General features: G+C 46.0%; 1 long non-coding RNA gene across 2 annotated transcripts; it reads left to right on the forward strand.

The window, feature by feature from the left end:
- The first annotated feature begins 3,176 nt into the window (after positions 1-3,176).
- LOC123091784 (uncharacterized) lies at positions 3,177-6,595 on the forward strand. 2 transcript variants are annotated; one of them, XR_006443486.1, is made up of 4 exons: positions 3,177-3,886; positions 4,439-4,596; positions 4,793-4,914; positions 5,941-6,595. It is a non-coding gene; the product is annotated as an uncharacterized lncRNA (long non-coding RNA). The 2 variants fall into 2 exon arrangements; XR_006443487.1 differs by having other exon boundaries at positions 4,491-4,596.
- The last annotated feature ends 15,615 nt before the right edge of the window (positions 6,596-22,210 follow it).

Genomic DNA, 22,210 nt, shown 5'->3' on the forward strand with positions numbered 1-22,210 from the left:
CCACTGACATCAGAGAGCCACCCGAAATAATTTTTCCGCCACAGCAATTTTCTGTTCTCGCAAGATCCCATCTAGAGGCCTTCCATGGCACTCTACCGGAGGGGGAATCGACCATGGAGGCGCTCTACATCAACCTTGATGCCCTTCCGATGATGTGTGAGTAGTTTATCACAGGCCTATGGGTCCATAGCTAGTAGCCAGATGGCTTCTTCTCTCTCTTTGATCTTCAATACAATGTTCTCCTCGATGTTCTTGGAGATCTATTCGATGTAATCACTTTTTGCGGTGTGTTTGTTGGGATCCGATGAATTGTGAGTTTATGATCAGATTATCCATGATTATTATTTGAGTCTTCTCTGAACTCTTTTATGCATGATTATTATATCTTTGTATTTCTCTCCGATCTATTGATTTGGTTTGTCCAACTAGATTGATTTTTCTTGTAGTGTGAGAGGTGGTTTGTGATGGGTTCAATCTTGCAGTGATCTATATCCCAGTGACATAAGGGGACAAGACACGTATTTGTATTGTTGCCATTAAGGATAAAACGATGGGGTTTATTCATGCATGAGTTTACTTTGTCTACATCATGTCATCTTGCTTAAGGCGTTACTCCATTCTTTATGAAGTTAATACTCTAGATGCATGCTGGATAGCGATCAATGTGTGGAGTAATAGTAGTAGATGCAGACAGGAGTCGGTCTACTTGTCTCAGACGTGATGCCTATATACATGATCATTGCATTGGATATTGTCATGATTATTCGCTTTTCTATGAAATGCCCAACAATAATTTGTTTACTCACCGTATGCTATTTTCAGCCTCTAGTGAAAACTATGTCCCCTGGGTCTTATTTTTATCATATATTAAAATCTAAAAATACCTTACTGCAATTTTCTTTACTGTATTTTATTTTGTGTTTTATTTATATATCTATCACTATGATATTTGATCCTTGCAATTAACCGCCGAGGAATTGACAACCCCTTGTTCGCGTCAAGTATTTGTTATTTTGTGTGTAGGTACTGCTAACGAGGTGTTGCCTGGTTCTCCTACTGGATTGATAACCTTGGTTCTTAACTGAGGGAAATACTTATCTCTAGTGTATTGCATCATCCTCTCCTCTTCGAAAAATTCCCAACGCAGCTCATAAGTAGGAACGGGTTGCTAGCGTGCCGCAGTAATGGCTCGACAAAAGTGAAGCTAAACATGCCAACAAAAGGATGTCAGACAAACAAAACATCTACCAACGATGCATGGGATGGAGCGCTTGCACGAAAATTATACAAACTAAATCGAGCGGTGATGAACTTAGATGAGACATCCTCAAAAAATCATTTACATGTGATTTAGAAATTTCATATAAAAACATTCACGAATTTGGAAGGTTTTCACAAAAAAATTAAAAATATTTCAAAATTTATAGAACTATTCACAAAAATATTATTCACGAATTTGAAAAGAAAAGAAAACACAAGAAGAAGAAAGAAAAAAGCTAACCAAAAAATATAAAAATGAAAAAAATAGAAATAAAAACCAATAAGCACATGCCAGGGTGGACTTGTAACTCAGACAAAAAAGGGGTTGGACCCCGGTTCTGTGTCGAGAGTAGACTCATAACTGATACAAATAATGGGTAATGTCAAGTTGCATATCGAGAATGGACTTGCAGCTGGGACAAAAAAAGACAGGCGAATCAGTCAGTCATGGACCCAATTGCGCGTCGAGGGTGGACTTGCAGCTGGTAGAAATGGCTCGGGCCTAGTTGCGTGTCTAGGGTTGACGTGCAACTGTGACAAAAAAAGACGGGCCTAGTTGCATGTCTGGGTTGTGCTTGCAATTTGTAGAAAAAGGAGGTCCGCAGTTGCGTGTCTACTGTGGACTTGCAACTCAAAAAATGGGTCGCGTCTGGTTGCATATCAATGATGGACTTGCAACTAGGACAAAATGGAAACAAACCGGACCCAATTACATGTCGGGGATTGATTTACGACTGAGACAAAAAGGTCTGTCGCGACCACCAAGTTGCATGTCGAGTCATGAACTTGCAATAGGGGAAACAAAGGGCCACATGTGTGGGTGGGCAAGCATCTAGGAGAAAAAAGAGCTCAGCCCCAGTTGCATGTTGAGTATAGATTTGTAACTGGAACAAAAAAATTGGTCGGAACCAGCAACGTATTAGGGTTAGACTTATAACTCGGAGAAAAGAGAGTTGTGCCCAGTTGCATGTATGAGATGGGCTTGCAACTGAAACAAATAATAGATGGAATGAGGGGAAAAAAAGACCAAATGATTAATTCTTGATAGATACTAGAAAAATCCAAGATAATGACATGTTTGTTTCAACCCGTGTTAAAAAGAGTTTGTTTCAACCTTCCGTTCAACAAAAAACATTTTTTTAACTTTTTATTTTAAAATAGATAAAAATAATTGATTGTATCATTATATCGATCAAAATAAAAGACAAAAAACAAAGAGAAAATGAGGCATGCTAATTGCTAAGCATATGTCATGCCTGGCATGTAGACAAGAAATCCCCCAAGGCGTACACATGGACGTGAGAAAAACGCGACCAGCGCAGAATTAGAAAAATATGGCCTATAGATAAAAGAAAGGCAACGGATAAAAAAAGAGGCCCATACACTCGTACCATGCGGGAACAACGACTCCAAAACAAGAAAAATACAAATCTTAAAGCGTTAGATCACGTGGTTAAGAAGTTAGATGTGAGGTAACTACATCACATCTAGATGCGACTTAGCAAACCTGATAAGAAAATAAACCTTTTCGACAAATTTGCACCAAATATATTGTTGTGGGTGTTGATATTTTTGAAGGCCTTCAATCTTCTCCTATCCTATCTTACCCCTGTAAAAACACGAAAGGACGGAGAACCAAATCATCTCAACCATCAAAACATGTTGATCTGATGGTCCAAATCGTCTCCTAGCATCAAACGCGTTTGACACTTTAATTGCCACCACTGCCATTGATTATAATCCTACCCCTGTAAAAACACAAAAGGGCGAAAACCAAATCATCTCAACCATCAAAAGATATTAATCTGATGGTCCAAATTGTGTCGTAAGCGTTTGACATTTTAATTACCCACCACTGCCATTAATTATAACCACGTTTAGCCTTAAAAAAAAGGCCTCGCCTGGCAGAACACCGATCCCCTCCCCACCGTACGCCCACCCATGATCTCCCGTTCCTCTCGCAAACCACCAGGTAGTTTCGTCCCCCACCCTCACCCCCACCAGCCCGGCAGCACTTTCCGCACCACCATCCTTCTCTTCCGCTTGCGTGCACTTGCCCCGCCCGCACCTCCCACATGATCTTCATCGCCGCCACCTGGCCTGCCTCTGGAAACCGGCACCATCACGCGACCGGCCGTGGATCCGCTCGAGGGGTAGATGGAGCAGGGCTGCGGTTCTTGCCGGCGCAAGGAGAGCGAACAGGAGAGCGTCCCGGCCGGAGGAGAGGACGACAGGAGACAGTCGGCCATGGATGCGGAGGTGTTTGCATCAGGTACGAGCAGAGGTGACGACGGAGTGGCTTGGGCTTCAGCACTCGCGCTGCTGATGGAGGGCCACCGTCGCTGTTCGACGGGGTGGCTCGCTGCCGCTAGGGTGTGGTGCTGCGCCGTGCCCGACACCGCTCGCTTTCCTCCCGCCGACCTCTTTTCCTTCGAGATCTCTCTAGATGTCATTCTCCTGGCCGACCTAGCTTGTGTGCCTGCCGCCGCTTCACACACAAGCGCCGCACCTTTCTGTCATCCCGGCTAGCGTCCCGATTGCCGCCTCTTGCCTCTCCATTCTCCCCCGCGTCTGGCTGCCCTCCTCCTCCCCTTGCCTCCGTGACGTTGCCTCCAATGTTGGAAAGGTAATGCATGCCATTTCTAGAATCTGCTCGTAATCTGCATGTTTGGACTATTTTTTATTCATGAATTCTAGCTTCTGTTCAATTTTCCGTCTCAACTCTGGAAGTTTGCATCATCACTTATTTGAAGGACCCAGGTTCAAATTTGGGTTCAATATTGTCAACAGAATCTGTTTATCTTGACCTGTGCATTTTTGTCATTCTTTAACAAAATGTGAGCAGAAGTAATTCAGAAGAAAAAGACACTGTATGATCAATAACAGTGATGACCATCAACCTTCTGCAGAATTTGTGATTCGTACAAGCATGGCAATATTTAGACTCCATAGAAGTGAAAGACTTTGTACGATCATTAACAACAGTGGCCATCAATTGACATGAACAAGCAGTACTCCAGCAGACTATTGCATAATTCTAGAAATTCATAAACTTTAAAAATTCAGCACACACTTGCATAATTCAGAAACTTTTTGACGCAGTACTTTTAGAAATTCAGAAACATGGAACAAGAAGGAAGCAAAATTTGATAGACTTATGTTTACCTTTCTATTTCAGAGCGATTCAGACATGGTATTGGCTGATGATAACTTCGCTACAATTGTTGCAGTAAGATTCACCCTGTGTCGCAGGGGCTTATAATTCATGAAGCTGATCGCAAACTTGAGCAAAATTTTGAGGAGGACATGAAACAAATATTTAAGCGCCTCCCTCGGGTATGTCATCATCTGGCAATTTCATTTCACATACAAAGTGCAGCATTTAACTTTCTGCTGAGTTTACTGCATTTTGTTCTAGAATTGTTATGCAGAATAGGCAAACTTTTCTCTTCATTGTCACACAGATTCAAAGGGTTAGTGGATCTGTTATTCACTCGATGATTGTTCAATTGTCTCTTCTCCAAATTTGCAGGCTCTCTGCTCGAAATGTCTGCTGAGCATCTTCTTCATTGAGCCAAAATCAATTGCTTGGTGCAGTTCCAGTTTGTTCTTACTATCCAATACTAATTTATAAGAGGCTACAATCTCAAGCAGGTAACATTTTACTGCTACCAATTTCTGCAGGCCTGTTTTCCTGTGTGAAGCACAATTACTTTTTTTCATGCTGTACCTCTCATCTTAAGGTGTAGTGTTAATTAGTTTTTGCCCCCCCCCCCCCCCACCTTTTTTCGGGTTTGGGACTGGCATTGGCGGTGTTAGGTCCCCCTACCCCTATTAATAGTTAACCATTTTAAGCACATTTGATTAGATGTAGTTTAATATTTCTTGGATTAATATATAAATATCAAAACAGGTTTGATTGCATTGTACATATGTAATATAACAATGTGAATATTAGCTACTGGTTTGCATTTAATAATAAGCTTTAAGAATGATGGAATTGGAGAGAAATAAACACAGATGAGATTCTGCATGTTGATGCCCGCCACCTCGTATTGTTAGTATACTTTCCCTTTGTCGTGCTTACTGGACATAAAAAATATTCATGAATGATTTGGTGGTTCAGATCATTATACATGAGAATTATACCATGAATAATTTTGTATATACACAAATGTTTCTGTTTCCTTCAAGGCGTTCAAGTTTTCAATTCTAACTGTGAAGTTATCACTTGGCTGCAATGTTTCGGGAGAACCCTAGACGAGTCTGCTGCGACTGGTGTTGTGGAAGTTTTGTTAAGGGGATTGAGGAAGACAGCTTCTGATTGAACGACTTCCTATTTTTTTTGAAGTGCTGCTGGGCTAGAACAATCAGATGGATTCAGTTGGGCCTTTTAGTTAACTACACTACCTATTGAAACAGACTTTCTCTCTCAAAAAAAAACTATTGAAACAAACCGGGCCGACCAAAGTTGGCATACCAAATGTATATATATGATGCCATCTCTGTTTGGGAGCAGCTAAATTCTTCACCAGCAATATAGAAATCTTTTGTTTCCCCCATAATTTTGTTGAACTGGTCACTGCACGACCAACTTCTTTTGCACCTCATAATTTTGTTCAACATCATAATATGTGTTTTACCTGGCCGGCTTCATAATTTTGTTTCTTATATATGCAGGTTCATGGTTCTGAAGTTAATTCCTTTCAGCTTCAAACTGAAATAATTCCTCTCTGTTCCCGCACCATGGAGACGGGCACTAAACTTTCAAAAACAATATGAAGTTAACCCTTTCTGTACATCCGATGACCCTATTGTTCTGGTAAATGTTTTCATTATTGCCTAATTGTGCAAGTGATTGACACTTTCTGGTTGTGCTAAATTTCAGTCCTATAAATTTTCTTTGAGTATGTTAAAAAGATGGAGCCATATCTCACTGGGATTTGTGCAGTAAACTGTTTTTCTTTTCCATTCTTGCAAATGAGGCACATGATAGATCACATCTATGTAGAGTATTGGAGATCCATGCCCCATGTTGTTGTCCAGAATTGAAACATTTAACAATACCAGTTCACCAAATATTGCCCCGAGGATTACAGGCAAGCAGTACCAATCTGGATGATTGGTACAGGCAGGCTACCCTTATGCTTGACGAGGAATCTGCAACGTAATGGAACAAGTAAATATTAAAGGTGTTGCAGTTTAGGTGGCATTTTTTTTACAAAGGGCGGAGCGAGTTTCTTTCTTCTTTTTCCCGATGAGCATGTTGACCCTTGTGGACAATTGTACATGGCACCTTCCTGATGTATGAGTTCATTTAAGGTTATATTCTTTTTGTACTCATGTTACTTGTGATGATATTATGGTCTTGATAATGTGCAATTTACCCTATGCTTCCAGATGCATTTGCTTAATTAATCAAAAGGGATGATGTGTTTTGTGTTACATTGTTCCATCAATGGGATTGAGAGAGAGAGAAAGGGAGAGAGGGAGGGAGGGAGAGAGCAAATTCGAGAGGGAGGGAGGGAGAGAGCAAATTCGTTTGTAATAGTTTTTAACTATTATGTTTAGACTATTTTTCTATGTACGTCGAATTTTCACGTGCAGACTTACTAGTAATGAATGTTCTTTTTCGAAGGACAGGAAGATAAAAGAAACATGAACTAAGAATAACAACACAACAATGGCATAATGAATCGTTTTCCCTCATCCGTTATACATATCTTTATGTTCAACCATGTTTTCCATTGTTAAGCGACACCATCGAACAAGTATCAGATCACACATCGAGAGATATATCGTCATGATATAAGAATGTATTACACACAGAAATGGAAACTGTATGGGCGTGTTTGGTTGCAGTTTGCTACAGTATACGCATTGCATGTCTATCTTCAGCCAGCATGGTTCTTCATATGCAGCCTCATATGCAGCAGATGCAACCTGTTTGGTTGCCTGCATCGCATGAAGGGGCACTTACCCCCTGGTGTTTGGTTATCGTTTTTGTGCTTAGGATGTGGGCAGATGCAAACTTCAGCTGTTTGGTTGCAAACAACGTTTGTGTTCTGCTCATTCCATTCAAATGTGGTGGCCTTACCACCACATGATCAGCACAACAGCAAGCACAACTGACAGAAATCAAAGAGGCAAGCACTGACAGCAAACAAAACAAGCAACCAAATGAGATCAAACAAAACAAGCAAGAAAATGACAACAAACTACTTAGATTAACAATAGGGGCATCCTCCTTCCCTGCTCCACGCCAGGGTGCTGCTCCTGGCCAAAATATTAACAAATTCACAACACAAGTACTATAAGTTCTAGCCACAGACCATAACAAGTTCAACACTAGCACCTAAGTTAACTACATTGCATGCTCAATGTCACCAAGGCAGCTGTACTTGCTGCAATGAACCCTACACATGATCGAGGAGTCGTGGTTGTAGATTTGGACCTTCAGGTCGAGTCCTGAGATGCAGAACGAGGAGGTCGCCGGGGACGATCCGGTGGCGACGGCAAAAGTAGTTCCAGCCCTGGCCAAGCACCATGTGCCCCTCGAAGTTCTGTATCTGCACCCAGAACTCGCACCACTTGTTCGCCGACAGCCTGACCACGCGCGGGAACCGCTTCATGACTAGCCACTTGTTCATCACCTCCATGAATTTGCAAGGGATGACGAGCATGGCGAGGTCTTCAGCGTCCTTGATCTGCTGGTAGAAGCGCAGTGGCTCCCGGGCCCCCTCCTCGTGGCCGGTCCTCGGAGATCGTCCCCTTGAATGTGGCAGGCTCATGAAGGAGACCCTGCTAGGCAGGTCCACCCTCTTGAGCCACCTGTTAGTGGGGATGAGATCCTCGGCGCCCTCAGCTCTGGCCACCACCTGAGCTCCTCCACCCGCCACGTCCCAGTCACTCTTTAATATCTTGTCAGGTAAGATGACAAGTATTAGAGGTGCTTGCAAAATGGACAACCACTGATCAGTGACATTAGCTCTTCTGCAAATGCCACTGATCAGTTGCACTAGCACTACAACAAATGGCACTGATCATAGACATTTGCCCAAGAGCAAATGCCACTGATCAGTGCACAAACTCTTTGCCAAATGCCACTTATCAATGGCACTTTCTCTTCGGCAAATGCCACTAATCAGTGCCATTTTCTCTTGGGCAAGTGCCACTGAATAATGGCACTTGCTCAAGAGCAAGTGCCACTGATCAGGGGACTTGCCCAAGAGCAAGTGGCACTGATCAGTGGTAGTTGCCCATGAGCAAATGCCACTAATCAGTGGCATCTGGTCTTCTACAACTGCCACTCATCAGTGCACTATCCTAAGCATGGAAATATCTAAAAATAGCACCCATGTGCACCCATGCACATTTGGCAGCATACTAAAATGGTCCTACTACATGCACGTATAACAATCTAGAGCATGCAACACAAACCCTAGTTTGAACATGTATGTATCAACATGAACAACAACATGAACATGATCCTAGCTTGAACATGAACATGCCATTTGCATGAACACAGATCCTAGCAAGACCCTAGCATGAACACAAATCCTAGCATGAACACAAATCCTAGCAAAGCACGCTAGCATTGGGGATTCTAGCATGAACACAGATCCTAGCATGAACATAGATCCTAGGAAAGCACTAGCAGAAGAACAATATCCTAGAACACACACTGTAGCAAACAAGACTAGATCGGTCGGATTCGATTCGATTGGGATCACATCGAATCGGATCTACTCGAATCCTATCTAATCCTATTAAATCCACTAAGTACTAGCACATGCCTAAGAAAGAAATCCCTAATCTACATCTACGAGCAAGCATTGGGGATTCTTTGACTCACCGGAGCTTGCGCAGTCGCAGCGAACCGAGGCCAGGGTGAAAACCCCGGCGGGAAGGAGAGAGGTGGCGGAGCAGAGGAGGAGCTGGCCCTGGCGACGGCCGGCGGCATCGGCCCCGTTCTCATGGCTACGTCGGAGGTCGAGGAGGACGACGCGCCGACAGGAGAAAACCCTTGGACGGGGGTCAAGAAAATCCCCTTGCCCAATGGGGTCCTAAGAAGTAGCGGCTCCGTGGACGGCGCCGGCGCCGAGCCCACGACCACGAGGTCCGAAAACGGCGGCGGAGCAGGAACGACAGGCACCGCATTGGCCGGTCCTCTTGGTGGCCGACAGCAGATAGGGGACGGCGCTCGCAGCGCCGACGCCAGGTCCCTGCCCGAGTTCTGGAGCCCGATCACCCATTGCTCTTGGATGCTACGCTATATAAAAAAGACATATCCATGACATTTTGGGCAGAACTAAAATTTTTTGTGTCGACACTTATATGATGATAATTGTGAAAAAACCCGGTATCATCATAGATATGGTGGGCTCCTACTTCTATGACAAAAAATCATGACAGAAAATGGGCTTTTCGTCCTGGGCGGGCCGGAGACGCAGCTGCATGACATTCTTTGGGCCGTCCATGACAGAAAAAACCGTGGTAGAAGCGAGGGGGAGGAAAATTTTGGGGAGTTGCCGATTATGGTGGGAGGTCGGGGGCCGAGCGATGCGGGTTTCTCTCGTACACGTACGCGCGTGTGTGCGAGGAGTTGGCTCTAACTGAACCCGAGCGAGGCGTTGGGCTCTAACTAAACCCGAGCGATTGAACTGCAGGCTACACGTTACTGAACCCGAGCGATTGATCGATGGCTATTAACTGAACCCGATGGAGCGATTCCTTCGCTACTGCTGCTAACTGAAGCTGACCGATTGGATGAATAGTGAGCGTTACGGGGGGGGTTTGGATGAACAATGAGCGGTGGCGTTGCCTCTGGATGAACAGGACCCCGTGGTGTGGAGGGCTGGATGAACAGTAGACGGTGGAGGGGTGGCCATGGAGGGGTGGTTGAACAGGACTCCGTGGTGTGGAGGGTTGGATGAACAGTAGACGGTGGAGGGGTGCCCGTGGAGGGGTGGTTGAATAGTAGCCGGTGGAGTAGCGCGCGGTGGAGGCTGGATGAATAGGAGCCCGTGGAGGCTGGAGGAGTTGACGGTAGCCCGTGGAGGCTGGAGGAGGTCGACGGTGGAGATGAACAGTATCTCGTGGAGTCCCGTTTTGCGGTACGCCTCACCCCTCCTGATGAACAGGACCCCCGTTTCGACCGTAGCGCTCCAACACAAGTCCGTTTCGTCCATTTTGTGGTACGCCACACCCCTCCCGATCAACAGGACCCCCGTTTCGACCGTAGGAGGTCTTTTTCCTTCGTTTGCGATACGCCACACCCCTCCCGATCAACAGGACCCCCGTTTCGACCGTAGGAGGTCCGTTTCCTCCGTTTTGCGGTACGCCACACCCCTCCCGATCAACAGGACCCCGTTCCGAACGTAGGAGGTCCGTTTCCTCCGTTGTGCGGTATGCCAGGCCTTGTTTCCATCGCCTGTTTCGTCCAAGCCGGTTGGCTCCCACACGTTCCGTTGCCTCCCGATGAACACGACGCATTCCGTTGCCTCCCCATGAACACGACGCATTCCGTTGCCTCCCCATGAACACGACGCATTCCGTTGCCTCCCCACGAACACGACGCATTCCGTTGCCTCCCCATGAACACGACGACACGTATGCACCTCTACTACGACACATGCGTGCCTCTACATCGAACAGTATATATGTACATACACGTTCGTGACCAGAATGACAACGCTGTTGGAAATATGCCCTAGAGGCAATAATAAAAGGATTATTATTATATTTCCTTGTTCATGATAATTGTCTTTTATTCATGCTATAATTGTATTATCCGGAAATCGTAATACACGTGTGAATACATAGACCACAATACGTCCCTAGTAAGCCTCTAGTTGACTAGCTCGTTGGTCAACAGATAGTCATGGTTTACTAACTATGGACATTAGATGTCGTTGACAACGGGATCACATCATTAGGAGAATGATGTGATGGACAAGACCCATTCCTAAGCATAGCACAAGATCGTGTAGTTCGTTTTGCTAGAGCTTTTCCAATGTCAAGTATCTCTTCCTTAGACCATGAGATCGTGTAACTCCCGGATACCGTAGGAGTGCTTTGGGTGTACCAAACGTCACAACGTAACTGGGTGACTATAAAGGTGCACTACAGGTATCTCCGAAAGTGTCTGTTCGGTTGACACGGATCGAGACTGGGATTTGTCACTCCGTATAACGGAGAGGTATCACTGGGCCCACTCGGTAGTGCATCATCATAATGAGCTCAAAGTGACCAAGTGTCTGGTCACGGGATCATGCATTACGGTACGAGTAAAGTGACTCGCCGGTAATGAGACTGAACGAGCTATTGGGATACCGACGATCGAGTCTCGGGCAAGTAACATACCGTCTGACAAAGGGAAGAGTATACGGGGTTGCTTGAATCCTCAACATCATGGTTCATCCGATGAGATCATCGAGGAGTATGTGGGAGCCAACATGGGTATCCAGATCTCGCTGTTGGTTATTGACCGGAGAGCCGTCTCGGTCATGTCTGCATGTCTCCCGAACCCATAGGGTCTACACACTTAAGGTTCGGTGACGCTAGGGTTGTATGAATATGAGTATGCAGCAAACCGAATGTTGTTCGGAGTCCCGGATGAGATCCCGGACGTCACGAGGAGTTTCGGAATGGTCCGGAGGTAAAGAATTATATATAGGAAGTGCTGTTTCGGCCATCAGAAAAGTTTCGGGGTCACCCGGTATTGTACCGGGACCACCGGAAGGGTCCCGGGGGTCCACCGGGTGGGGCCACCTATCCCGGAGGGCCCCGTGGGCTGAAGTGGGAGGGGAACCAGCCCCTAGTGGGCTAGTGCGCCCCCCTTGGCCCCCTCTGCGCCTAGGGTTGGAAACCCTAGGTGGGGGGGGGGGGGCACCACTTGCCTTGGGGGGCACTCCACCCCCCTGGCCGCCGCCCCCCTTGGGAGATTGCATCTCCCAGGGCCGGCGCCCCCCCGGGGGCCTATATAAAGGAGGGCAGGGGGGAGGGCAGCCGCACCCAAGTCTTGGCGCCTCCCTCCCCCTGCTACACCTCGTCCTCCTCTCGCAGCAGCTTGGCGAAGCCCTGCCGGAGTTCTGCTGCATCCACCACCACGCCATCGTGCTGCTGGATCATCATCAACCTCTCCTTCCCCCTTGCTGGATCAAGACGGAGGAGACGTCACGCTGACCGTACGTGTGTTGAATGCGGAGGTGCCGTCCGTTCGGCGCTAGGATCTCCGGTGATAGGATCACAACGAGAATGACTACCTCAACCCCGTTCTTTTGAACGCTTCCGCTCGCGATCTACAAAGTGAATTTTTTTTATTTTCTGCAACGTTCCCCAACAGTGGCATCATGAGCCAGGTTTATGCGTAGTTCTCTATTGCACGAGTAGAACACAATTTTGTTGTGGGCGTAGATCTTGTCAACTTGCTTGCCGCTACTAGTCTTTTCTTGCTTCAGTGGTATTGTGGGATGAAGCGGCCCGGACCGACCTTACACGTACGCTTATGTGAGACAGGTTCCACCGACTGACATGCACTAGTTGCATAAGGTGGCTAGCGGGTGTCTGTCTCTCCTACTTTAGTTGGAGCGGATTAGATGAAAAGGGTCCTTATGAAGGGTAAATAGAAGTTGACAAAATCACGTTGTGGTTATTCGTAGGTAAGAAAACGTTCTTGCTAGAACCCAATTGCAGCCACATTAAAGATGCAACAACAATTAGAGGACGTCTAACTTGTTTTTGCAGCAATTGTCATGTGATGTGATATGGCCAGAAGTTGTGATGAATGATGAATGATATATTGTGATGTATGAGATCATGTTCTTGTAATAGGAATCACGACTTGCATGTCAATGAGTATGACAACCGGCAGGAGCCATAGGAGTTGTCTTTATTTTTTGTATGACCTGCGTGTCATTGAAGAACGCCATGTAAATTACTTTACTTTATTGCTAAACACGTTAGCCATAGAAGTAGAAGTAGTCGTTGGCGTGACAACTTCATGAAGACACAATGATGGAGATCATGATGATGGAGATCATGATGATGGAGATCATGGTGTCATGACGGTGACGAAGATGATCATGGAGCCCCGAAGATGGAGATCGAAGGAGCTATATGATATTGGCCATATCATGTCACTACTATATAATTGCATGTGATGTTTACTATGTTTTATGCATCTTGTTTACTTAGAACAGCGGTAGTAAATAAGATGATCCCTTATAATAATTTCAAGAAAGTGTTCCCCCTAACTGTGCACCGTTGCTAAAGTTCGTCGTTTCGAAGCAACACGTGATGATCGGGTGTGATAGATCCCTACGTTCACATACAATGGGTGTAAGACAGATTTACACATGCAGAACACTTAGGGTTAACTTGACGAGCCTAGCATGTACAGACATGGCCTCGGAACACAGAGACCGAAAGGTCGAACATGAGTCGTATGGAAGATACGATCAACATGGAGATGTTCACCGATGATGACTAGTCCGTCTCACGTGATGATCGGACACGGCCTAGTCGACTCGGATCGTGTAACACTTAGATGACTAGAGGGATGTCTAATCTGAGTGGGAGTTCATTAAATAATTTGATTAAGATGAACTTAATTATCATGAACTTAGTCTAAAACTTCTGCAAAATATGTCTTGTAGATCAAATGGCCAACGCTCATGTCAACATGAACTTCAACACGTTCCTAGAGAAAACCAAGCTGAAAGATGGTGGCAGCAACTATTCGGACTGGGTCCGGAACCTGAGTATCATCCTCATAGCAGCCAAGAAAGATTATGTCCTAGATGCACCGCTAGGTGAAGCACCCATCCCAAAGAACCAAGATGTTATGAACACTTGGCAATCACGTGCTGATGATTACTCCCTCGTTCAGTGCGGCATGCTTTACAGCTTAGAACCGGGGCTCCAAAAGCGTTTTGAGAAACACGGAGCATATGAGATGTTCGAGGAGCTGAAAATGGTTTTCCAAGCTCATGCCCGGGTCGAGAGATATGAAGTCTCCGACAAGTTCTATAGTTGTAAGATGGAGGAAAACAATTCTGTCAGTGAGCACATACTCAAAATGTCTAGGTTGCACAACCGCCTGTCCCAGCTGGAGATCAACCTCCCGGACGAGGCAGTCATTGACAGAATCCTTCAGTCGCTCCCACCGAGCTACAAGAGCTTTGTGTTGAACTACAATATGCAGGGGATGGTGAAGACCATTCCTGAAGTATTTTCAATGCTGAAGTCAGCAGAGGTTGAAATCAAGAAAGAACATCAAGTGTTGATGGTCAATAAGACCACTAAGTTCAAGAAGGGCAAGGGTAAGAAGAACTTCAAGAAGGACGACAAAGATGTTGCCGCGCCCGGTAAGCCAGTTACCGGGAAGAAGTCAAAGAATGGACCCAAGCCTGAGACTGAGTGCTTTTATTGCAAGGGGAAGGGTCACTGGAAGCGGAACTGCCCCAAATACTTAGCAGACAAGAAGGCCGGCAACACTAAAGGTATATTGGATATACATGTAATTGATGTGTACCTTACCAGTACTCGTAGTAACTCCTGGGTATTTGATACCGGTGCCGTTGCTCACATTTGTAACTCACAGCAGGAGCTACAGAATAAGCAGAGACTGGCGAAGGACGAGGTGACGATGCGCGTCGGGAATGGTTCCAAGGTCGACGTGATCGCCGTCGGCACGCTACCTCTACATTTACCTATGGGATTAGTTTTAAACCTCAATAATTGTTATTTAGTGCCAAGTTTGAGCATGAACATTGTATCTGGATCTCATTTGATACGAGATGGCTACTCATTTAAATCCGAGAATAATGGTTGTTCTATTTATATGAGAGATATGTTTTATGGTCATGCCCCGATGGTCAATGGTTTATTCTTAATGAATCTCGAACGTAATGTTACACATATTCATAGTGTGAATACCAAAAGATGTAAAGTTGATAACGATAGTCCCACATACTTGTGGCACTGCCGCCTTGGTCACATTGGTGTCAAGCGCATGAAGAAGCTCCATGCTGATGGACTTTTAGAGTCTCTAGATTATGAATCATTTGACACATGCGAACCATGCCTCATGGGCAAAATGACCAAGATCCCGTTCTCCAGAACAATGGAGCGAGCAACCAACTTATTGGAAATCATACATACTGATGTGTGTGGTCCAATGAGCGTTGAGGCTCGCGGAGGATATCGTTATGTTCTCACTCTCACTGATGACTTGAGTAGATATGGGTATGTCTACTTGATGAAACACAAGTCTGAGACCTTTGAAAAGTTCAAGGAATTTCAGAATGAAGTAGAGAATCAACATGACCAAAAGATAAAATTCTTACGATCGGATCGTGGAGGAGAATATTTAAGTCACGAATTTGGTACACACTTAAGAAAATGTGGAATCGTTTCACAACTCACGCCGCCTGGAACACCTCAGCGTAACGGTGTGTCCGAACGTCGTAATCGCACTCTATTGGATATGGTGCGATCTATGATGTCTCTTACCGATTTACCGCTATCATTTTGGGGATACGCTCTAGAGACAACTACATTCACTTTAAATAGGGCACCGTCTAAATCCGTTGAGATGACACCGTATGAATTATGGTTTGGGAAGAAACCTAAGCTGTCGTTTCTAAAAGTTTGGGGATGCGATGCTTATGTCAAGAAACTTCAACCTGAAAAGCTCGAACCCAAGTCGGAAAAATGCGTCTTCATAGGATACCCTAAGGAAACCATTGGGTATACCTTCTACTTAAGATCCGAGGGCAAGATCTTTGTTGCCAAGAACGGATCCTTTCTGGAAAAAGAGTTTCTCTCGAAAGGAGTAAGTGGGAGGAAAGTAGAACTCGATGAAGTACTACCTCTTGAACCGGAAAGTAGTACAGCTCAGGGAAACGTTCCTGTGGTACCTACACCGACTGGAGAGGAAATTAATGATGATGATCAAGGTACTTCTGATCAAGTTGCTACTGAACTTCGTAGGTCCACAAGGACACGTTCCACACCAGAGTGGTATGGCAACCCTGTCCTGGAAATCATGTTGTTAGACAACGGTGAACCTTCGAGCTATGAAGAAGCGATGGCGGGCCCAGATTCCAACAAATGGCTAGAAGCCATGCAATCCGAGATAGAATCCATGTATGAAAACAAAGTATGGACTTCGACTGACTTGCCCAATGATCGGCGAGCGATAGAAAACAAATGGATCTTTAAGAAGAAGACGGACGCGGATGGTAATGTCACCGTCTATAAAGCTCGACTTGTCGCTAAGGGTTATCGGCAAGTTCAAGGGATTGACTACGATGAGACTTTCTCTCCCGTAGCGAAGCTTAAGTCCGTCCGAATCATGTTAGCAATTGCCGCATACTATGATTATGAGATATGGCAGATGGACGGCATTCCTTAACGGTTATCTTAAGGAAGAGCTGTATATGATGCAGCCGGAAGGTTTTGTCGATCCTAAGAATGCTAACAAAGTGTGCAAGCTCCAGCGATCCATTTATGGGCTGGTGCAAGCATCTCGGAGTTGGAACATTTTCTTTGATGAGATGATCAAAGCGTTTGGGTTTATGCAGACTTATGGAGAAGCCTGCGTTTACAAGAAAGTGAGTGGGAGCTCTGTAGCATTTCTCATATTATATGTAGATGACATACTTTTGATGGGAAATGATATAGAATTCTTGGACAACATTAAGTCCTACTTGAATAAGTGTTTTTCAATGAAGGACCTTGGAGAAGCTGCTTACATATTAGGCATCAAGATCTATAGGGATAGATCAAGTCGCCTCATAGGTCTTTCAGAAAGCACATACCTTGATAAGATTTTGAAAAAGTTCAAAATGGATCAGTCCAAGAAAGGGTTCTTGCTTGTACTGCAAGGTGTGAGATTGAGCTCGGCTCAATGCCCGACCACGGCAAAAGATAAAGAAGAGATGAGCGTCATCCCCTATGCCTCAGCCATAGGATCTATTATGTATGCCATGCTGTGTACCAGACCTGATGTAAACCTTGCCGTAAGTTTGGTAGGAAGGTACCAAAGTAATCCCGGCAAGGAACACTGGACAGCGGTCAAGAATATCCTGAAGTACCTAAAAAGGACAAAGGACATGTTTCTCGTTTATGGAGCTGACGAAGAGCTCGTCGTAAAGGGTTATGTCGACGCTAGCTTCGACACAGATCTGGATGACTCTAAGTCACAAACCGGATACGTGTATATGTTGAATGATGGAGCAGTAAGCTAGTGCAGCTGCAAGCAGAGCGTCGTGGCGGGATCTACATGTGAAGCGGAGTACATGGCAGCCTCGAAGGCAGCGCATGAAGCAATTTGGGTGAAGGAGTTCATCACTGACCTAGGAGTCATACCCAATGCGTCGGGGCCGATCAAACTCTTCTGTGACAATACTTGAGCTATTGCCCTTGACAAGGAGCCCAGGTTTCACAAGAAGACCAGGCACATCAAGCGCCGCTTCAACTCCATCCGTGAAAATGTTCAAGATGGAGACATAGATATTTGCAAAGTACATACGGATCTGAATGTCGCAGATCCGTTGACTAAACCTCTCTCGCGAGCAAAACATGATCAACACCAGAACTCTATGGGTGTTCGATTCATCAAAATGTAACTAGATTATTGACTCTAGTGCAAGTGGGAGACTGTTGGAAATATGCCCTAGAGGCAATAATAAAAGGATTATTATTATATTTCCTTGTTCATGATAATTGTCTTTTATTCATGCTATAATTGTATTATTCGGAAATCGTAATACACGTGTGAATACATAGACCACAACACGTCCCTAGTAAGCCTCTAGTTGACTAGCTCGTTGGTCAACAGATAGTCATGGTTTCCTGACTATGGACATTAGATGTCGTTGACAACGGGATCACATCATTAGGAGAATGATGTGATGGACAAGATCCATTCCTAAGCATAGCACAAGATCGTGTAGTTCGTTTTGCTAGAGCTTTTCCAATGTCAAGTATCTCTTCCTTAGACCATGAAATCGTGTAACTCCCGGATACTGTAGGAGTGCTTTGGGTGTACCAAACGTCACAACGTAACTGGGTGACTATAAAGGTGCACTACAGGTATCTCCGAAAGTGTCTGTTGGGTTGACACGGATCGAGACTGGGATTTGTCACTCCATATAACGGAGAGGTATCACTGGGCCCACTCGGTAGTGCATCATCATAATGAGCTCAAAGTGACCAAGTGTCTAGTCACGGGATCATGCATTACGGTACGAGTAAAGTGACTTGCCGGTAACGAGACTGAACAAGGTATTGGGATATCGACGATCGAGTCTCGGGCAAGTAACATACCATCTGACAAAGGGAATAGTATACGGGGTTGCTTGAATCCTCGACATCGTGGTTCATCCGATGAGATCATCAAGGAGTATGTGGGAGCCAACATGGGTATCCAGATCCCGCTGTTGGTTATTGACCGGAGAGCCATCTCGGTCATGTCTGCATGTCTCCCGAACCCGTAGGGTCTACACACTTAAGGTTCGGTGACGCTAGGGTTGTATGAATATGAGTATGAAGCAAACCGAATGTTGTTCGGAGTCCCGGATGAGATCCCGTACGTCACGAGGAGTTTCAGAATGGTCCGGAGGTAAAGAATTATATATAGGAAGTGCTGTTTCGGCCATCGGGAAAGTTTCGGGGTCACCCGGTATTGTACCGGGACCACTGGAAGGGTCCCGGGGGTCCACCTATCCCGGAGGGCCCCGTGGGCTGAAGTGGGAGGGGAACCAGCCCCTAGTGGGCCGGTGCGCCCCCCTTGGGCCCCCCTGCGCCTAGGGTTGGAAACCCTAGGTGGGGGGGGGGGGCGCACCACTTGCCTTGGGGGGCACTCCACCCCCCTGGCCGCCGCCCCCCTTGGGAGATTGCATCTCCCAGGGCCGGTGCCCCCCCTTGGGTGCCTATTTAAAGGAGGGCAGGGGGGAGGGCAGTCGCACCCAAGTCTTGGTGCCTCCCTCCCCCTGCTACACCTCGTCCTCCTCCCGCAGCAGCTTGGCGAAGCCCTGCCGGAGTTCTGCTGCATCCACCACCACGCCATCGTGCTGCTGGATCATCATAAACCTCTCCTTCCCCCTTGCTGGATCAAGATGGAGGAGATGTCACGCTGACCGTACGTGTGTTGAACGCGGAGGTGCCGTCTGTTCGGCGCTAGGATCTCCGGTGATAGGATCACAACGAGAACGACTACCTCAACCCCGTTCTTTTGAACGCTTCCGCTCGCGATCTACAAAGTGGTATGTAGATGCATCTCTCCTTTCACTCATTGCTTAGATGAACTCATAGATGGATCTTGGTGAAACCGTAGGAAATTTTTTATTTTCTGCAATGTTCCCCAACAAACGCTACGTATGCTTCGACCAGGTGGGTCGCGACTGTCAGGCACTTCCTTGCATGCGAAAATATAGCTGGTGGGTCCCAGCAGTCAGAGGGGCGAATCGTTTTTTTACCCGGACGCACTTCCTTTGCGTGCGAAGTTGTAGCTGGTGGGTCCTAGCAGTCAGGGGGGCGAATCGTTTTTTTACCCGGACACACTTCCTTGCGTGCGAAGATGTAGCTGGTGGGTCCTAGCAGTCAGGGGGGTGAATCATTTTTTTTGCCCGGATGCACTTCCTTGCGTGCGAAGATGTAGCTGGTGGGTCTCAGCAGTCAGGGGGAAACTTTTTTTTTGCGAAATACGGTGGCCCGTCCGGTGGGTCCCCGCTGTCAGGTGGAGGAATCACTATTTTGCACGTAATAAGGAGGCATTTCCTTACTGCGGCCGTGGACCCACCTGTCAGCCTCTCCACGTATAGTCCACGTCCGATGGAAGTCATTCCTTGACCACGTTGACCACGCCGTGCCGAGAGCACCATGGCGGTGGACGATGGTGAGGCCTAGGAAGGGGACGACTCGGAGCCGGGGCAGACGCAACAGAGGATGCCCACGCGAAGAGGAGTACGAGGGTTCACTGGTTCGGCTGCGGTGTGAGGCTGTTGTCGCCGCAGAATAACAGGGGGTGTGGGTGAGTAGAGGGATGGACTGGCCCGCGGTGGGAGTAGTAGGGAGCGGTGAGGCCTCCGCGACATCACAGCCGGCCACGGGAGGCAGGAGCACGCGACACCACCGGCGCTGGTTTGGGCGGCTGGAGCAAGAAGACCAGAGGTTAAAGAAGCACTACAACCGTTGGATGAACATTGCTACGTCTTGAGCTTGCGTTGGTTTTCCCCGAAGAGGAGAGGATGATGCAGCACAGTAGCGTAAGTATTTCCCTCAGTTTTTGAGAACCAAGGTATCAATCCAGAGGTCACACGCAAGTCCCTCGTACCTGCACAAAACGATAGCTACTCGCAACCAACGCGATTAGGGGTTGTCAATCCCTTCACGGTCACTTACGAGAGTGAGATCTGATAGAGATAATATTTTTGGTATTTTTGCTATAAAGATGCAAAGTAAAAAGTAAAAGCAAAGCAAGTAAATAAAGTGATGGAGATTGATATGATGAGAATAGACCCGGGGGCCATAGGTTTCACTAGTGGCTTCTCTCAAGAGCATAAGTATTCTACGGCGGGTGAACAAATTACTGTTGAGCAATTGATAGAATTGAGCATAGTTATGAGGTTATCTAGGTATGATCATGTATATAGGCATCATGTCCGAGACAAGTAGACCGAAACGATTCTGCATCTACTACTATTACTCCACTCATCGACCGCTATCCAGCATGCATCTAGAGTATTAAGTTAAAAATAGAGTAACACCTTAAGCAAGATGACATGATGTAGAGGAATAAATTCATGCAATATGATAAATACCCCATCTTGTTATCCTCGATGGCAACAATACAATACGTGCCTTGCAACCCTTTCTGTCACTGGGTAAGGACACCGCAAGATTGAACCCAAAGCCATGCACTTCTCCCATTGCAAGAACTACCAATCTAGTTGGCCAAACCAAACGGATAATTCGAAGAGACTTGCAAAGACAACTCAATCATACATAAAAGAATTCAGAGAAGATTCAAATATTATTCATAGATAAGGTGGATCATAAACCCACAATTCATCAGTCTCAACAAACACACCGCAAAAAGAAGATTACATTGAATAGATCTCCACAAGAGAGGGGGAGAACATTGTATTGAGATCCAAAAAGAGAGAAGAAGCCATCTAGCTACTAGCTATGGACCCGAAGGTCTGAAGTAAACTACTCACACTTCATCGGAGGGGCTACGGTGTTGATGCAGAAGCCCTCCGTGGTAGATGCCCCCTCCGGCGGAGCTCCGGAACAGGCCCCAAGATGGGATCTCGTGGATACAGGAAGGTACGACGGTGGAATTAGGTTTTGGGCTCCCTCTCTGGTCTATTGGGGTACGTAGGTATATATAGGAGGAAGGAGTACGTCGGTGGAGCGTCAGGGGGCCCACGAGGTAGGGGGGCACGCCCAGGGGGGCGCCCTCCACCCTCGTGACCGCCTCTGGTGCTTCTTGGAGTAGGGTCCAAGTCTCCTGGATCACGTTCGGTGAGAAGATCACGTTCCCGAAGGTTTCATTCGTTTGGACTCCGTTTGATATTCTTTTTCTTCGAAATACTGAAATAGGCAAAAAACAACAATTCTGGGCTGGGCCTCCGGTTAATAGGTTAGTCCCAAAAATAATATAAAAGTGGAAAATAAAGCCCATTATAGTCCAAAACAAGAGATAAAGTAGCATGGAGCAATAAAAAATTATAGATACGTTGGAGACGTATTAGGCATCCCCAAGCTTAATTCCTACTCGTCCTCGAGTAGGTAAATGATAAAAAGAGAATTTTTGATTCGGAGTGATACTTTGGCATAATTTCAATGTAAATCTTCTTAATCATGGTATGAATATTCAGATCCGAAAGATTCAAGACAAAAGTTCATATTGACATAAAAATAATAATACTTCAAG

This window comes from Triticum aestivum, chromosome 4B (assembly GCF_018294505.1).
Source record: "Triticum aestivum cultivar Chinese Spring chromosome 4B, IWGSC CS RefSeq v2.1, whole genome shotgun sequence".
NCBI classification, from domain to species: Eukaryota; Viridiplantae; Streptophyta; class Magnoliopsida; order Poales; family Poaceae; genus Triticum; species Triticum aestivum.